The sequence below is a fragment of the Puntigrus tetrazona genome, chromosome 24, assembly GCF_018831695.1.
Source record: "Puntigrus tetrazona isolate hp1 chromosome 24, ASM1883169v1, whole genome shotgun sequence".
In the NCBI taxonomy this organism is placed as follows: Eukaryota; Metazoa; Chordata; class Actinopteri; order Cypriniformes; family Cyprinidae; genus Puntigrus; species Puntigrus tetrazona.
The window spans coordinates 15,839,669-15,856,232 of NC_056722.1; the positions used below are offsets into that span (position 1 = coordinate 15,839,669).

A 16,564-nucleotide genomic window follows, 5' to 3' on the forward strand; every position below is an offset into this window, starting at 1 on the left:
AAGCCGCCGCGTCACCGGTCCAAGCGAAACGCGCAAAGCGCACATGCTTCCCGCACGCTATCAGACTGTCACATGAGCGGAGCGGTCAGTTCAACCCTCCCCTGCCTCCATCCAGCAAATCTCTGAATCCAGTCCAACGCCGCCCACCTCCCCAAACACGCAGGACAGCCTGTTTAGATCATCGACCGGTCATCCCAACGCCGAAAGCAGCAGGTGGAGGTCGAGCGATATCAGACCGCTAATGATGGCGCGCGTCGGTCACCCCGGCTCTTTTAAGACCGTTTCGTAGACTGTATACGGTCACGGAATAATAATGAGCTCGTATTGCTGCAACAGCAAGCGAGCGTTTTGGGGAACTGGGCCGAGAGGGTTATTACGTGTAACGTGAATTAAGTTGAATTATCCTGCAGTAGGATGACGGGTTCGCCTTGAGGACCCCGGCTTAACGGGCCTACTTAAACGCAGGTCGGGGAACAGAAATGGGGATTGAATAGAAACTAGAAAAAAGCGAAACTTTTACAAACGTTTAAAGAAAAAGGAATGGACACTTTTTACATTCAAAATTAAATACGTTGACAGGATGCTGTATGCAATATTTACAAAATAGGCTATACGCAATGTTCAATATGACAAATAGGCTACCCTGATTATCAGCTTTACGTTACTTAAATTACTTTTTTTTTGTAGCTGAATATCTAAACAACGTCCTATATCAGGGAATAGAAACGTTATATAATAGACACTTTTTTTTTATTAAATAAGGTCCAACTTTATAATTGTAAAATAGGCTATACATTAAATGCCATTACTACCTAGACTATCATGACAAATCCCCAACTTTATATTGTGGGTAAATCACTTAAAATTTAATAGAAAAGAAGAAGAAAAAAACATCTAACAGCCTTCTTCACTAAATTCTGTACATTTGATTACCAATTTGCCTTTTTATTGAATGAGTAAAGCAGCAGTTTTAACATTGTCTTGAGCAACAATAGACTGTCCCGATTTCAGACAGGAACAAAGGGACATTTTGTTCCACTTCTATACAATTGCTGTGGCATAACCCTCTATTCATACATTACAGTAATATGGAAATTTTCCATGGCCTGCATTGGTCCTTACCCTCACAACATGCTACCTATTATTTCCTATTATTTCCACAGCACCACGGCATTGCTATCAAGATTGGGGTCCTGGCAGGGTGGCGTTTTTCTCATTAGGTTGTACTGTCCCAATATCAGTCTTGAAGACAGGTAAGGAGCAAAGAGGCCTTATCTGCACAAGCAGTTACAGTGTCGTATAGCTTAGGCAAAAAGTTGTTCATTTGTTGCGTTTAATCGCTCGTTTAGAAGCGAAACAATGAAAAAGAAAAAAGGCAGAAACCCAATGACGTTAAGAGGTGATAGTAGATTTGTGTTGGGTAAGTGAAACAGGCATTCCAGAACAGGCATTTTCCCTTCCCCTTCCCTATCACCTCCCTCCCTCTGGGACAAATGGGGGATCCATCTTTGTAATCCGGAGGCTTTGAGACTGCGGTTTAACCCCCCGGTCTCGGTAGTCTGCTGGTGGCAGGCTTAGCCACGACCGGGGTAAATCATTTACATGCCCATATAGGCCACCAGACTTCTCAGGCAAATCCAGTTCACGGCCCAAAGTGAATGTGTGCTGAAAGACCAGTAGATGAGTTAGTTTAAGCGCTAAAAATTTGTTAATTATGCAGAACAGGAAGACGTGGCACTGCAAAAAAAGTTGGTTAAAATTACATTATTCCTACTGTAACAATAGGGAAGAGTATTGAAAAGACTATTCAGTGTATATTTGATCAAGCAATAAGAATATGAATTGGTTCTATGACATAAACCAGACGGCAGCGGCATCAAAAGAGCCTGTGCACTTGTTGCCATTAGTAACGGAACAGTTGCTGTGGACACATATGATTCTGATGTCTTTCGTAGAGAGCATTACACGGGGTCAAACAGGAACTGTTCATCAGCACACTCGAGTAAATGTTCATTTCACTCTCAGATAATCAGAGGACTCAGGGATTCACCAACAGAGTGCTAAACTGAATTACAAACCACTTTAAAGGGTTAAAATGAAGCAGACCGTATTACAATGCAGCAGACTTTTATGAGACATCATAGTCAATGTATAATTTGTCAAATAGCATGTACAGGTAGACAGATTTTTCATTTTTGGGTGAACCGTTCCTATAGGTCTATTTCTAATTACACGCATATAGTACTCATACATCAATTGGGAGGGGCTTTATTTATGTGCAAGTGCAATAAGTAATACATGGTAATTCAACAAAATTACCAGCAAGTCTTACTACATTTGCATTATGTGAAAAAGTCTCCCTCCGCAGGGCAGAAAGTGCTAGTACAGCAGAGCCAAAAGATGTCTAGCACAACACATAAACAAACTTTTTCGCTTTTTAATTTTAGCTTTAAGTTGACGAAATGCATTTTTTTTTTTTTTTAGCGTCTTAATTTTTTTAATGAAATATTCATGACTGTTCGCCACATGAATTAATTTTTTTATTGACAAGACAAATATTATCTACAGTGTAATAATTGCATAAAATCGCTTAAATACATATTACATTAGCATTTTGAAATTGGCCGTTTCATCTCACGCGGCTCTTCTTCAATGTGGACATCTCCCAGAGAGGTTTCGTTTGCGTGATGTATCTTGAGCTTTTTCTAGATCATTTGTAGCTGCGCCAGGAAGATAGTAAGCATCCATTGAAGGAGAAGGCTCCTGAAAAAAAAAGAAGCTAATTTATACATCTATTAAATCATACTTGTTGCCTCAGCATAGAACATACATCATAGAAACACACATGAAAACATTTTGTCAAGACATAATTTATTGCCGTCTAAATAAAATGAGGAAATAATATTACGTGTTTATTGTAACGCAGTAAGACAGCGCTCTTGTTTAATACAACTTTAATGAATTTTTTTGATCCACTTCAAATGCTAACTACTGTACGTAATAATCAAAATATGCAAAGACACAGCCTTTGATTACCTAATGTGTAAATGAGCTGTGCATATGACCCCAATAACTGCTGCTAGCAGCTATTTTGTTTAATATTTGAAAAAAATGCTTTATATTTTTACTGTATAATAAAATCGCTTGTTTTTTTATAGTCATTGAGAACAGCAAAACAGAAGCTGTAAAAAACATTAATAAATAAATACAAATCCCCCAAAACGTGCTGTCCTAGACAGGTGTCATCATTATCTCTCACCTGCATGAGGTAATCAGCGATGTACTCCGGTTTTAGACATCTGACCCCCTGAACTGCAGCTTCACTGACATCCACTCTAACATCACCTGGTTTTAACCGACTAAAATCCACAAACAGGTGAGTGGTCTCTTTAAAAAGAGAAGGGGAAGGGTCTGGCAACACCTATAAAGGGACAGAGAGGGTTAATACAAGACAGAAATGAAGTCGGGGGAAAATGGAAATCACTGTCTGTAAGGCCACAGGAATACAATTGTTATTTATGTATGCAGTGTAGAATCAAAAGTAAAAAGGAAAAAAAAAGACAACAGACCTTGGCTCCCCAGACTGCAGCAGCCGTCCTGAATCCAGCCTCTCTGGCCTGGTCAATATTCAACATCACAGTCCAGCCTCCGAGCGCACCCTGCATGTCAACAGCGTTAGATGCTGCCCTATGCGCTTGCATGATTCTCATTTAAACAAAACACACCGTGTACCTCTTTGTTTGAGCCGCCTTGTAGTATTTTCCTCCATCTCAGGGCTGCCAGTGCCAGTCTCTTCTGCTGAGAGTTGATGGATGGGAGAGCATCCAGAATAGAACTGCTGCCCCACTCGTATTGCTCCTCCTAATACACACACAGGACATGAACGACATCGTCTTTTTATCATTGAAAGACACTGATCACGAATGCAGACACTTGCCTCTATGAAGTGTCCTTCACGGCAGGCCTCCAGATACGAGCGGTGAAGAATCCATTTGCCTGCTGCCATAAGCGGCCCAAATACTTCTCGTTCCTCAGAGGATAACCAACAATCACATGAGTGCAGCTGGGATCAAAACTCTGCTTCTCTAATACAACGCCACCTGCACATGGACACAAACATGACGCATCAAATAGAGAACAATAAGTTACGGAATACAACAATTGAATATATTAAAAATACAGAGTAAAACATGGTTTCAAATGGGGTTTTTTTTGCCATTGCTCCAGCTGTTTTTCAGCCGTTACCTCAGTCTTCATTCTTGTGATGTTTCTAAAATCATATGCTGATTTGTTGCATTTCTTATTAATATATATTTAGGAAAAAATGTTGAATTATTAGCAATGTATACATATATTAATAAATAAATTGCAGAAACTGATATTTTTTCTTTTTTTCCCACAGTCAATTTTGATCATTTCAATGCATCCTAGCTCAAAAGTATTAATTTCTTAAAGAAAAAAAAAACATTTTTACTGACCTTGTAAATGTGGACAGCAGTGTGTAACATACATAGCCATATATTACACACATTTTTTTTAATGAGAGCTTTTATGGAAAGATTTTGTTATCTTTGACCATGGTGCTGTTTTGTGCGTTTCATTAGGTTTCCTACCACAAAAGCTAACTTTTTATCTTAGGGCCCCTGCATTTTGTTCTATTCCATTATGCTTAAAAAGTAGAAGATGGGAGGCACTAGGTTGCCTTGTTTACTAACCTAGCTCCTCTGAGGTGACTGTAGTCGATGCGTTCTTGTGGGTTCAATGAAGACAGCAAGAATCGTGGAGGATCCTTGACCTCCTTCTTTTCTTCAATCTGTTTCATAATATTTTAGAAGAAATTTACTTTTAACTACTGTTGATGCAATGTTCAATAAATTTAGGGTGACCATCGTGTCATTTTTTTTCCCGAACATGTCCATTGCCGGGATTTCTGTATTGCTTTGATTTAAAAGTACCTTGCTTTGAAAACATAAGGAACCGGTGTCAGTCTGCATGCTAACAAAACCAAAACCTAGATATTTTAGGCAATATAGAAATCCTGACCAGGATGCGTCGGAAAATGGCTCTCCCTTAGTTAATTGCAGCACAATATTGTTTCAATTACAATAGTTTCATTCATGAATAAATTAGCATTTTTAACAAATTAGCTGAATGAATGGTTTAATGACTCCTGCATAAAGTAGCCATTTGCTGCCAGTCACTTGCTGACAGCCTGTTTAAAACATGCTACTCCTGGTGAAATAAAAGCACTTTTGGAAAGCTGCATTTCCAGTCAGATTGGAAAATCAAAGCGTATGTTATTAAACTGAATAAAAACACATAAGCATATTTATATAGGAAAAATATCATAAATCACAAGAAAATCCATCCAAAAGTAAGTCAGACCTTTAGCGAGAGAGTACATATACCTGTGGAAGGGAGGTGGGAAAGCAAAAGCAGGTGCTTCAGGGTTCTTGTCAGCTGGAGATCGTTCACCTTTGGCTTCAGCTGTGCATCAATGACTTCAAAAGCAGCTGAAAAATGGTCAGAAACGTTGAATCAGAAAATTTTAATGCCATTTTACTTCTTTCCAGAAGGTTATTTTGTCAAAATAAAATCTTAAAAGTGCTGACAGCTAGTAGACGTTTACTGCAGTCCGAATTAAAAATGTCTCTTTCAAGCGTAGAAATTAGTATTGTAATTTCCCTACTGTAAAAGAAAAAATGGATAACTACTGAAACATTCATTTTCATTTATTTTAAATGGAATTTATTTACAATATATGGCAACTGCCATTATTATTGTTATTAGTATAATAATAATAATAATAATAATAATAATAATAGTTAATATAGATTATTGCTTGTCAATGTCATTTACACAAACAGTATATTAAATAAAAAGAGGGCCCTTTAAAGTGCAGGTAAGTCAACTGACTATATCTGACAGTTTTTATAAAGTCTTAAATATGAACTCTGACAGTGTATTCGATAGAATAATTTAACTTTAAAATGTACAGAATTCAAAATTTTCACTTGCCTCTTTTCTTTTTTAAAATACTGCAATTAACATTGCATCATGGTCTTTATATCACAATAATGCTGTATCGTGTAAGTTCATATTGTTACATCTAAAAACTATTTTTACATTTTTTTAAACTATTTTTAATGTTTATTAATAAAAAAAAACATAGTTCTGCTAATTTTATTTGTCAGTTGTTGAAGGAGGGAAAAAATAAATAAATCTGCCTTAACCTTACAACTATAAATTTCATTTGAAACTATTTAAGATTAAAAAAAGTTTTTAAATGGCTAAAATGTATTATTTTTAATCAAATAAGTACAGCCTTGGTGAGCATGACGTTAAGAAAAAATGTAAATAGAAGCATTACAAAAGTGTGACATTTTTTAAAAATGTAAAGAATTTTTCTTTTTACCCATTTCTACAAGTTCGGAGTCAGTCATAGAGTCCCTGGCTGTGTGGTCGGAGAGGGGCGGTGGGATGATGGTGAGGGTTTCTGAGTGCTGAGAGGGGCTGCCAGGCCACTGCATGTTATCAGCCAGCTTAGCTCTCTCCTCTCGTGCGGTGGGATCGTCCCACACGATCTGCTCACTCTGAGAAGGCTCTGTATTCAGGTCCACAGCTACTTGACGAGACATTCTGCCAAAACACAGTCTTTTATAATGCAATCTTAAAATCATCTTTCACGATGAGAAAAAAAATGTGATGATAACCAGCAAATGAGCAAGAACACTTCTGTATTCTCTCAGACGCTACAAGCTTCAAGAGAGTGATTGGATCAGAGAGCACTCTAGCAAGTCTTGTTTTTATACCGTAGGGCCTCTAAAGTGCGGCTGCGTCTTCCCATTCGCCCCAGGCTGTCCGGGGTGTGGGGCGAGTCTAGTCCCCCTGAGCCTGTTCTGGCCAACCGCGAGGAGGCTCGACGACCGTTGGTCAGTTTAGTAGCAGACATGATCTCTTGAAGTTGCCTTTGAAGGCTCTCTCTCATCTCAAGTGTTTCTGTGAGATCTGAGGGAGGGAGCAGATAAGAAAAAGGAATGAAGAGAGAAAACGAGCACTGAATTGTGACTGGGTCAGTCAGAGATTTGGATCAACATAGACATTTTTCAACATAGACTTTTTACTTCTTTCAGTGCTGGCAGTCTGATCTTTCTCAGGCTCTCCCACACTGACACGCTGAGGGGTTGAGAGGTCTGTGATGCTGTCAACAGGACTAAACTTTAAAAAAAATTAATAAATAAGTTACAGCATATAAAAAAAGCTTTATACTGATTGGACTAAAGAGTATGGGTTGGGCAGTGCCAGGCATAAAATCACTCACCCTGGTCTCCTCATTCTCTGTAAAAGCCCTGAGTCTGGTGCGGGGGGTGGATAGAGGAGGTGACCTCTGAGTGCTATCTGCCATCTGACTCATGGTGAGGCTCATTTTGGGATTGAATGTAAAAGGGTAGAGTGACTCGGACACATGCTTCTGCTCATCTGCACACTGAAAAGTGTAAATGAATTTTCAGTATGTAATAATAAATAATAGTTCACATCTTTGTTGCATGTTCAAACAATAAATATAATCTAACTTGATTAAAAGTACCTGCATTTCCATTACATATGTACAAAACCTGAGCAATATTTAGTAAAATTTAGTGAAATGACAGAATATGCACTAACCGATGTGACCAAAACTTTCTTCTCTTTCATGATAATTCATGGACACAGATTTTGGTAAGTATATCGCAAGCCACTACACCAGCCATTAAATTCAATATAAAGTCACTTCTGAAATGTGCCGAGAGTGCCTGTGATTAGCTTTGGTAGCCGTGTTGCAGCCGTAACACCCAAAGACTTGTGCAGTTTAACTTGTCTAAGCATTAATGGCAAAGAATGTCTCTTATACTAGAGAGCGACCACATATGAAGTGCTTCTTGAAGGTTATGGTACATTGAAGAATGATCATATGACTTATGTATGCCACGTGACAAGCTTTTTTTAAGCTGCTTAAAAAAATAAAACCTATTTGTAATATATGGGGAAATTGCATTTCCTTTAGGCTTATTTTCAATTTGGTGTCTGAAGGGTAATGGAAAGCAGCTAGTAATAGTAAAATAGTAAAAACATTTTATGTTATAATAGATATGTCTTTCAAATGAATGCTGTATATGCTTTTCTCATTAATTAAAGAATCCTGAATAACTGCATCAGAGATCATACAAAAAATTAAGCACTGATATTTAATCGTCTGTATAAATTCAGAATTAACACAGAGACCCTGTTTTGTGAGACATGTATTTAGAGTGTACATACAGCCTGTAGCCAGTGTTGTGACACTGTATGAAGTCTTCTCTCTTTGACAGCTTTGTATTCTTTACTGTTGTCTCCTACTTTACCTGGTAGATGTAGTGAGTGACAAGTCATCACATGACCACCTATAAGAGAGAGGAAATGCATTAAACTCCACCTTTAGCTAAAACCAAATTTGTATCTCAAATTTGTCTCAATCTCAAACGGCACTATTAATTTTAGACAGGCTCACTCAAAATGAGAGGTTAGAGAGATTTGGTATATACCTGAATTCTGCCCCTAGTGAGGCGGCCACTGCATTGAGTTCACTTTGCTTCTTGCTTAATTTCTTGCTTACACACACCACCACCCCACTGAGAGGAGCTGCAGACTTTGCTCCACCTGCAAGAGAGAGACATAGCTGTATATATATCCATACACACATAGAGGTTGTGTGTTTACGAGTGTGTGTACCTCAGGTTCAGGTTCTTTTCCCAGTTGTGGACTGGCAGTCATGGCTGCGAGATTTGTGACATGGCTGCGGTTGCTGTTGGCAACTGCAACTTTGGTTCCTCTCAATGACCTCTGACAGAGGTGTCTCAGCCCCTGACTTTGCTGAGGTTTATTACCAGGAGTCTGCAAATGGTCAAACACATCCTACAACACAAACATGTCACCATATTACAAAACATAAACATTAGTTTTATCTGTCACTTCTCTGACTTTTTTTTTAACCTAAACCAAGCAAAGATTTTTCTGGACTTAATATTAGATCTCTTCCTATGTCCAGCTCACCTTTGTGTTAAACAGCGGTCCGAAGAGTTTGTCTCTGCTCAGGAACCGAGAAGGAGTGTCTAGCTGGAGGGAAGAGTCTTTCTGCAGGGCTCCTTTAGCGTCCTCCTGTCCTGGGGTGGCAACATCTGTGTGCTCTTCCTCTTCCTGTCTCAACTTCCTGACTGCTGAGCGGACAGTGCGGCTCTGAAAGCGAGCCATGTCCAGAGGGGTGATGGCAGCACTGTTTTGTGGGCCCAGTGGTGGGAGCTCTGGAGAGCGCTGAAAGATGCGAAGTGGTGGTGGGTCTTTCTGAGATGCTCCGACAAAACTGTCCTCAGTTCTCTCTATGTACAATAACAAGGAAAGAGTGATATTTGGTGTCCAAGTGGTATATGATGACATATACATTTTGACTGACTTTATACAATTTAAAAATTTCAAGCTTAAAATCGGAACTCCATCATAGGATTTCACTTCCTATATCCAAATCTTAAGCAACACAATCTAATGGAAGCTAATCAAAACCAAAGTTAATGGAAGAATCCACACTTTCCTTTTTTCTGCAGTATTACTGTAGCATGCCTTTTTTATTTATTATAACAGGTGTTTGTCCTTCTACAATATTACGTGGGGAATGCAAAATGGAGGATGTTTGGGCCTACGTCACATATCATGAAATGTTCCTATTAATATATTTCCCTTCCAAATGTGCAAATTGAAAAATAACAAAAATCTATTTTCCAACTAACCTCCCGCAGTCAAGTTCATCTTTCATTAATGTTTTTGTTACTGATCATATTTCATACATGCTTTGAAACAAACACCCTTACAAACCATAGTTTTACTATAGTAAATATGTAGCTACATTTTTTTATTTCATTTATTTATATTACTTGTATCCATTTGTATTGCCACAGTTTTTAATCTTAGAAAGTATAACGCATTAAGAGTGTGATTTTTTGAATATCAACTAAGAATAGATACACTGCTTTGATGGGCACTTGTGATTAAGGTCCATTATAAATCTACTTCTGGACTGACCTGGAGTGGGAGGCTGGTCAACCAGGTATCGTCCCTCATCAGCACGCTTCCCTGTTCTGGCTGACTCTAAAACCCAGCGGATTGTGACTGCAGGTAGACCCCATTTCTGAGCAGCCTGGTACTTTGTGCCTCAGGAGTCTGGAGTACCAAATGAGTGCTGGCCAGCATTCCTTTTTTCTGATTAGCAGTCCGCACAAAGTAATCCTGAACACTAGAGACAGATCGTAGGGCAGAGAAATAGGAAAACATTAGATTAGCTCAGAAAAAGGTAATGGTTATAAAAATTTAAAAAAAAATTATTATAAATGCTTATAATTCTGAATAATAAAATTGCAGTTGGGCTTTAAAATGCTATTTTTACAAAAAATTCAAGTAAAGAAAAATGTATGGAATAAATTGAATAAATTGAATAAATTCTTCTTTTTTTTTTTTTTTTTAAAGGGCCATAAATTACCTTTTTATTTTGTACTCTTCTCTGAGGTTTTATAATGTTATCAAAACTTTAACATCAAAAAGATCATAATTTATAAGTTGGATGTTTACTAGATGGTTTTAAATAGTACAACCACAATTTGTATCTCAAATTATCAAGGGTAATATTGGTACCTCAGTTCATGACCCCTTTAAAGATAAGCTTACTTCCTTTTTTTAAGAAAAAAGATAGTGTTCAACTTTACTTTTGGATCAAGTAAATACATCTTGATTTAAGGATGTTTAGATATTTGTCCTGGAAAAGAAATACTGAGAAATACTGAGTAAGGAGTGCACTCCATAATACATCATGCCACTTCAGATACAGCTGTGTGACTCATAAATAATGCACTTAAAAATCAATTTAAGCTTCTTGAAAAATATTTTTTTTAGTGTGAACTAAAACTTTAGAAGACAGCTGTCTATGGTGGTCCTCAAGATATTAGCACAATAACAACACTCAGCAAAATATTGTCTAATTCTCATTATCCATCCAAGAAAACATTTTGAGATATTATTTTTTTGTCTATCACACACCCCTATGAGGAGATACACACAACTGTGAGCAAAAATCTAACCTCGCTCCCAGATGTTTGGCAAGCTGAATGAGAGACTCCGCTCAGCTCCAGTGAACTGACTGACAGACAGCACACAATCTTTGAGAGGAGAGAAGCCTTCTCTCACAGCTACTGGAGTGAACAGAGGATGAGAGGCAAGTGGCAAAACACACTGCTGCTCCACACACATGGCCTGAACACACACAAACACAGTACATTAGTAATAAATAAAAATCACAAAAATGATCCTGCCTGCGCATAGACTCAAACGTTAACTTTCTTACCAGCCAAGTATCTGTCACAACCTCATCTACTGTGGCCTCCACATCACAGCCCAGCAGTGGCACGATAGCATAATGTGCCACAGCTCTCGAGCGGCCAACCAAGATCTTCCCAGAGTTTTCCATGACTAGCTCTGAGAGCTGCGCATCAGCCTCAGCTCCAAAACCAACCAAGATAAAACGCTTCCCTGCAAAAAGGCCACCCTCTGAGGTCTCAACCACGGTGGAGTCCTTCACTGCAGGTGGAAGCTCTGGAAGCAAAACGCTCTGCCTGCTGCTGGTACTATTAGTGGCCTGAGGCAGCTCCACTGCGGGAAACACAGGCAGGGAAGAATAAGGGTGACGGACAGGTGTAGTCAGAGCAGGGTTTAAATATTTATCAACTCACCCACAGTCTGGTCATTCTCCATGTACTGCGAGAGCAGGTCTTCCTCTGCTCTGGCTTGGCGGCCTGGACTAGGGGCAGGAGGAGGAGCTACAGGTGGTCTGGAGGCCCGAGGGGCAGCTTTATGAGGAGCAGGCATGTCAACAGCGGCCGGGGCGGGAGGCAAGAAGGAGGGGTGAAAGTAGGCATCCTCTGGGAGCAAGGAACCATGGGAGAAACTGTCCAGCAACCACTGCAAGGTCACTATATGGGGTCTGAGAAGAGCATAGTTCACACTGATCAAAATGTATATTTTTAAACTATTTTAAATAGACTTTTACCTTTTATTGGCCTTTTTTGCTTTTATAGAGTCTTTTTGCTTTGATGCATTATGCATTCTTACATTTAATCAGTGAATTAGAATAGAAAAACATTTAGGGTGTTACCAAGCATATTAAATCAGTATCAAATGCAGATGAAACACCAGAAGCTATTGTATTCATCCGAATTGTATGAAGATGTATTTACACCATGTATTGCTTCTAGACAGTTTTTAGATGGGCTTCAGCCCTATTTATTCGTCTTGGCCCCTTTTAGATTGCAGGATTCCCTATTCCCCTGTCGCCTCTGGCTTGCTTGGTTGGGGACACTTAACTTCTAGTGACTATCGTTGAATTGACTACAGAGACCGTCTCTGCATTTAATAAGAAATTGGTCACTCGTCACTATATATCCCTGTCATTATACTGTACAGTGCTTTGATGCAACCTGTGTTGTTAAAAGCGCTATATAAATAAAAATGATTGATTGATTGATTGATTGATATTCTTGAGAGAATAAAGAGGCATTGCAAACATGGCTGCTGAATGAACAGGCTTTCTTTGAAAGACACTTCATCATTCTAAATGTATTTTAATAAACTGAATCATGCAGTGAAAGAACGCACTCTAAATGTGCGCACACACACACTAGTCTAGACTTCATGTAACGTCACGCATTCTATAATTTCACATTGTTAAAACAACAATTACATATTGTCTGCAATGATAACGTAATAGCACACCACTACCTTTTGCATTCTGCAACTAGTTACCTTGACATGGATTTAGACTGACCTGTGAGTGGCTTTGTCAAGAAAGACTTTGACACCCTGGTCTGGTTCACCCATCACTATGTGTGTCAGGTCTTGGCTGGGTTGGTTGAAGCGCAGCCCTCCAGCAGAGTTCACCATCCGCCGCAGTTTCTCCAGTTTCTTTCCTGATAGGCCACATAGATATAACTGCAAGGGGGAAAAAAAAAAGTGAAAAAGGGTCAATGATTGAAGTTTTTTTCCTTCCAGATTCAACATTTAAATTCACACAAAATTCAAAGGATATCACTTAATCCTTAGGATTAGGCAATGTCCCAAATGCATAACTTTAAGCATCGTTTTAAGACAAACTGACCTTACAGCCATCCAACAGGTCATCAACTCGACAAACAGTGATGTCAAAAGAATCAACTGGATCAGGAGTCTCTATGTGGCTGATTCCTGCTGTGGTGAGGGCCGTTTCATTGACATTCATACTGATATTGGAAATATGGCTTAATCCCAAAAGTGAGGGACCTTCTGCACAAAACAAATGATACAAAGAAATACATACACGTGTAAACCTTCGTCTCAAAACAATGTATGACAAATTGTGACTCTAGCATAACGACAAAAGTGTTTTACTTACCCTCTTTGCTCCTGTTGGGTCCTGTAGGAGTGGAGGTGTTGGGTCTTCCCGGCTTCTCCTCTGCCCTCTTCTTTCCACGCTCCACAACATACCTGCTCTCATCCTGACAGAAGCCCTTCTCGATGCTGTCAAACAGCCAGTGCAGTGACACACAGTATACGTTCCATTTCCGGGCGAACTCATACTTCTGACCTGAAATGCAACGCATATGTTTTGGAGTGAAGAGAACGCTAGGACTGTATCCTAAAACATACTAATGGGAGATAATGGGGTCACCTGTGGGTTCACTGACAATGAGGTGAGTACATTCATTCATCTTGAGCTGCCCTGTGTATTTGCCTCCATTCTGGTCACACAACCTCTGAACCTCTTTACGCTCCACAGTAGAGAGTCCCATCACGCACACCGTGCAGCCTTTCAGTACTGGACATTGATAGTCCTCCATATTCAGTTCAGAGTGATGGAAAACACTGTTGGGGTGAAGAAGAGATGTTGTGAAAAGAAGGTATTTTGTTTGAAGATTAAATGGATGTGTGAATTAAAAAAAAAAAAAACGATGTGCACGGATATCCCATAGTATACCCATAGTACTACACTGCAGTACAGACGTTACCTATCCTGAGACTTTTCCCAGCATGCTTTCACCCAGCTGGGCAAAAAAATGGGCTTCCCAAGGCTTGCAGCCACAAGGTATTTCTTGCTCCCTACTTCACCTGCCACCAGGTGAGTAACAGATACATTGAGATCACGGTAGACCCGTCCACCCATCAGCTGGACAAGATCCATCACTTCACTCTACAAGAACAACAGAACGACCTCTTACAAATGTATTTTACTGTTTCAGTCCCACTTTATATGCAAAGATGGAGAAACAACTGTATATTAGACTTAATCATCAATGTTTTTTTTCCTTACCCGTGCCTCTTTGTCAAGGTTGGTGCAGGAAACGGTGACATCAGCCATGGCCATGTTGTACACAGGCTGCTCTGCTTTGGGCACGCATCTCTGCTTCTGCAGACAAAACAGCACTACCAGAGGACTCACGATTCTGCATCCCAGCTGCAAAACATACAGTTTTGTAACATGTTTATTAACAATGCAAGAATACTGACAGTCACATTAATGTTACGAAATATTTGTTTCACAAAAATGTTAGGTTAGTCATTTACCAAACTTTTTGGCAAAGATTATCCTGACAAAAATATAAATAAATATATATTTTATAAGTGTTTAATTAAGTGTCAGTGTTTATTTTGTGAACACGATAAAGACACAACACAATAAAGTTTTTTTGAAGAATTTAAAGAATTTCTCTTCTGCATTTTTGGATCCAAAATACAGCAAAAGCAGTAATTATTAAATATTTTTGTAACAGATTTCTATATAAATATATATTCAAATGTAATTAATTCCTATGTTTATTCAATTATAGCTTTGAAAAAAACATTTGCAAATAGAAAGCTTTTATTTTATAAAGATATTTCACAATATTAGTGATTTTGCTGTATTTTGGATCAAACAAATGCAACCTTTGTGAACAGATAAGAAATCTTCAAAAAATAATAATAATAATAATAATAATAATAAAAAAATAAAAACATTAAGAATTTTGACTGGTAGTGTAAGCTATAGTATTAAACCTGCCAGCACTTAGTTCATTTACCAATTTATTAGTTAGAGAGACTTATTGTTTCCTGTTACATGAACACTTGGATTACAGAGAAAAATTTTTTTCAAAAAGTTTATCACTAACTGAGATCTTAAAAGCACACACACATTTTATGTAAATATACAATAAAGAATTGGTAGTGGCCAACTGCTTATCACTACAAAAGTGAAAAAATCCCACAAACGCACCCTCCTGCAGTGATCAAACGCATTGCTGGTGAAGTCACTGAAAACAAACAGGGACTTGTCATTGTGGTCCAGCTCAAGAGCAGCTTCCTCACCCAACGTCTGCACATATTTCTCTGACTGCAGTTCCACTATTGCCTGTAGACGAGCATATAATTATATGAACAAAAAAACGTCAAGTAGAACCATTAAGGTTATTTTAGGATATCATGATATGTTAGTCTTTAATGACATATATTAACAAGAAAGATATGTTATGGTCACCTTATAGGCCTGGAGAGCCAGATCGCTCTTCTGTCCATTGCGTTCAACAAATTTCACAATATATGCCTCCTTGTTGTCTTTTGACATGGTGGCATATGACCTACATTACATGGAAAGAAACATACAAGGATTTAACATCATTAAACAATGTAAACGTCTGCTAATCATTAGTATTCTGTAGTGTAATATACAGTATAAACACGGCATGTTGTATTTTTTATTTTTATTAGGTTTAACAAAGTAAATAGCAATTAAATGCAGAGATCGAACAAAAACCGGATTCTATTTATAATTAGGAAACTGATTATTCGAATCGACTTCTCACTGCAGATTGTTTTGATTCTCTCATAAACAAGGCCAACAAGACAAAAGTCAAACATTAGAACTCTCATGCAGCTCTAAAGTACTCTATTTTGTGCCTTTTTTAACATTAAAATAAAACAACCAAAACAAACGCTCATAATAACAAATGAAGACTTACAGCGAGACCGAGCAAAATCTTGTTTACCAGGAACTTCTAAAAGACATAAATCTCATTTCAGCTTAGTTTGTATCACTTCTCCACAGAAACACATGGGAACAAGTATTGCATAAAGCAGCAAGCTCATTAATTTGCTAATCTGCCTGTATTTTATTTTGAAAATATATGACTGCGGAACCGTATTCCAGTCATTCGCGCCATCAGCTCTGGAAAATAACTTCCGCTTCACTTCTGTTCCTTTGATAAAATGGGAGAAATAATTCAAAATGACCGCCACCCACAGGACTGGAGGACAGTATTGTCACAAATTCAAGAAATAGTTAAATTCGACTAATATTTCACTCTATGTACATTTAGAAGTAAGTGTAATTACTTTCGAAATACTAACCGCGTTTTTAGGCTGTTTCCATAGTTACACAAAGAGGCGCGCGATTCGTAAAGAAGTTGTTTTACTCAATCAAATCCTTTAATTTTAATTGGTTCAC

At 38.4% G+C, this 16,564-nt stretch overlaps 1 pseudogene; it reads right to left on the minus strand.

Annotated features, from left to right (window-relative positions):
* Positions 1 to 2,629: 2,629 nt before the first annotated feature.
* LOC122330212 lies at positions 2,630 to 16,301 on the minus strand (annotated as a pseudogene).
* Positions 16,302 to 16,564: the final 263 nt, after the last annotated feature.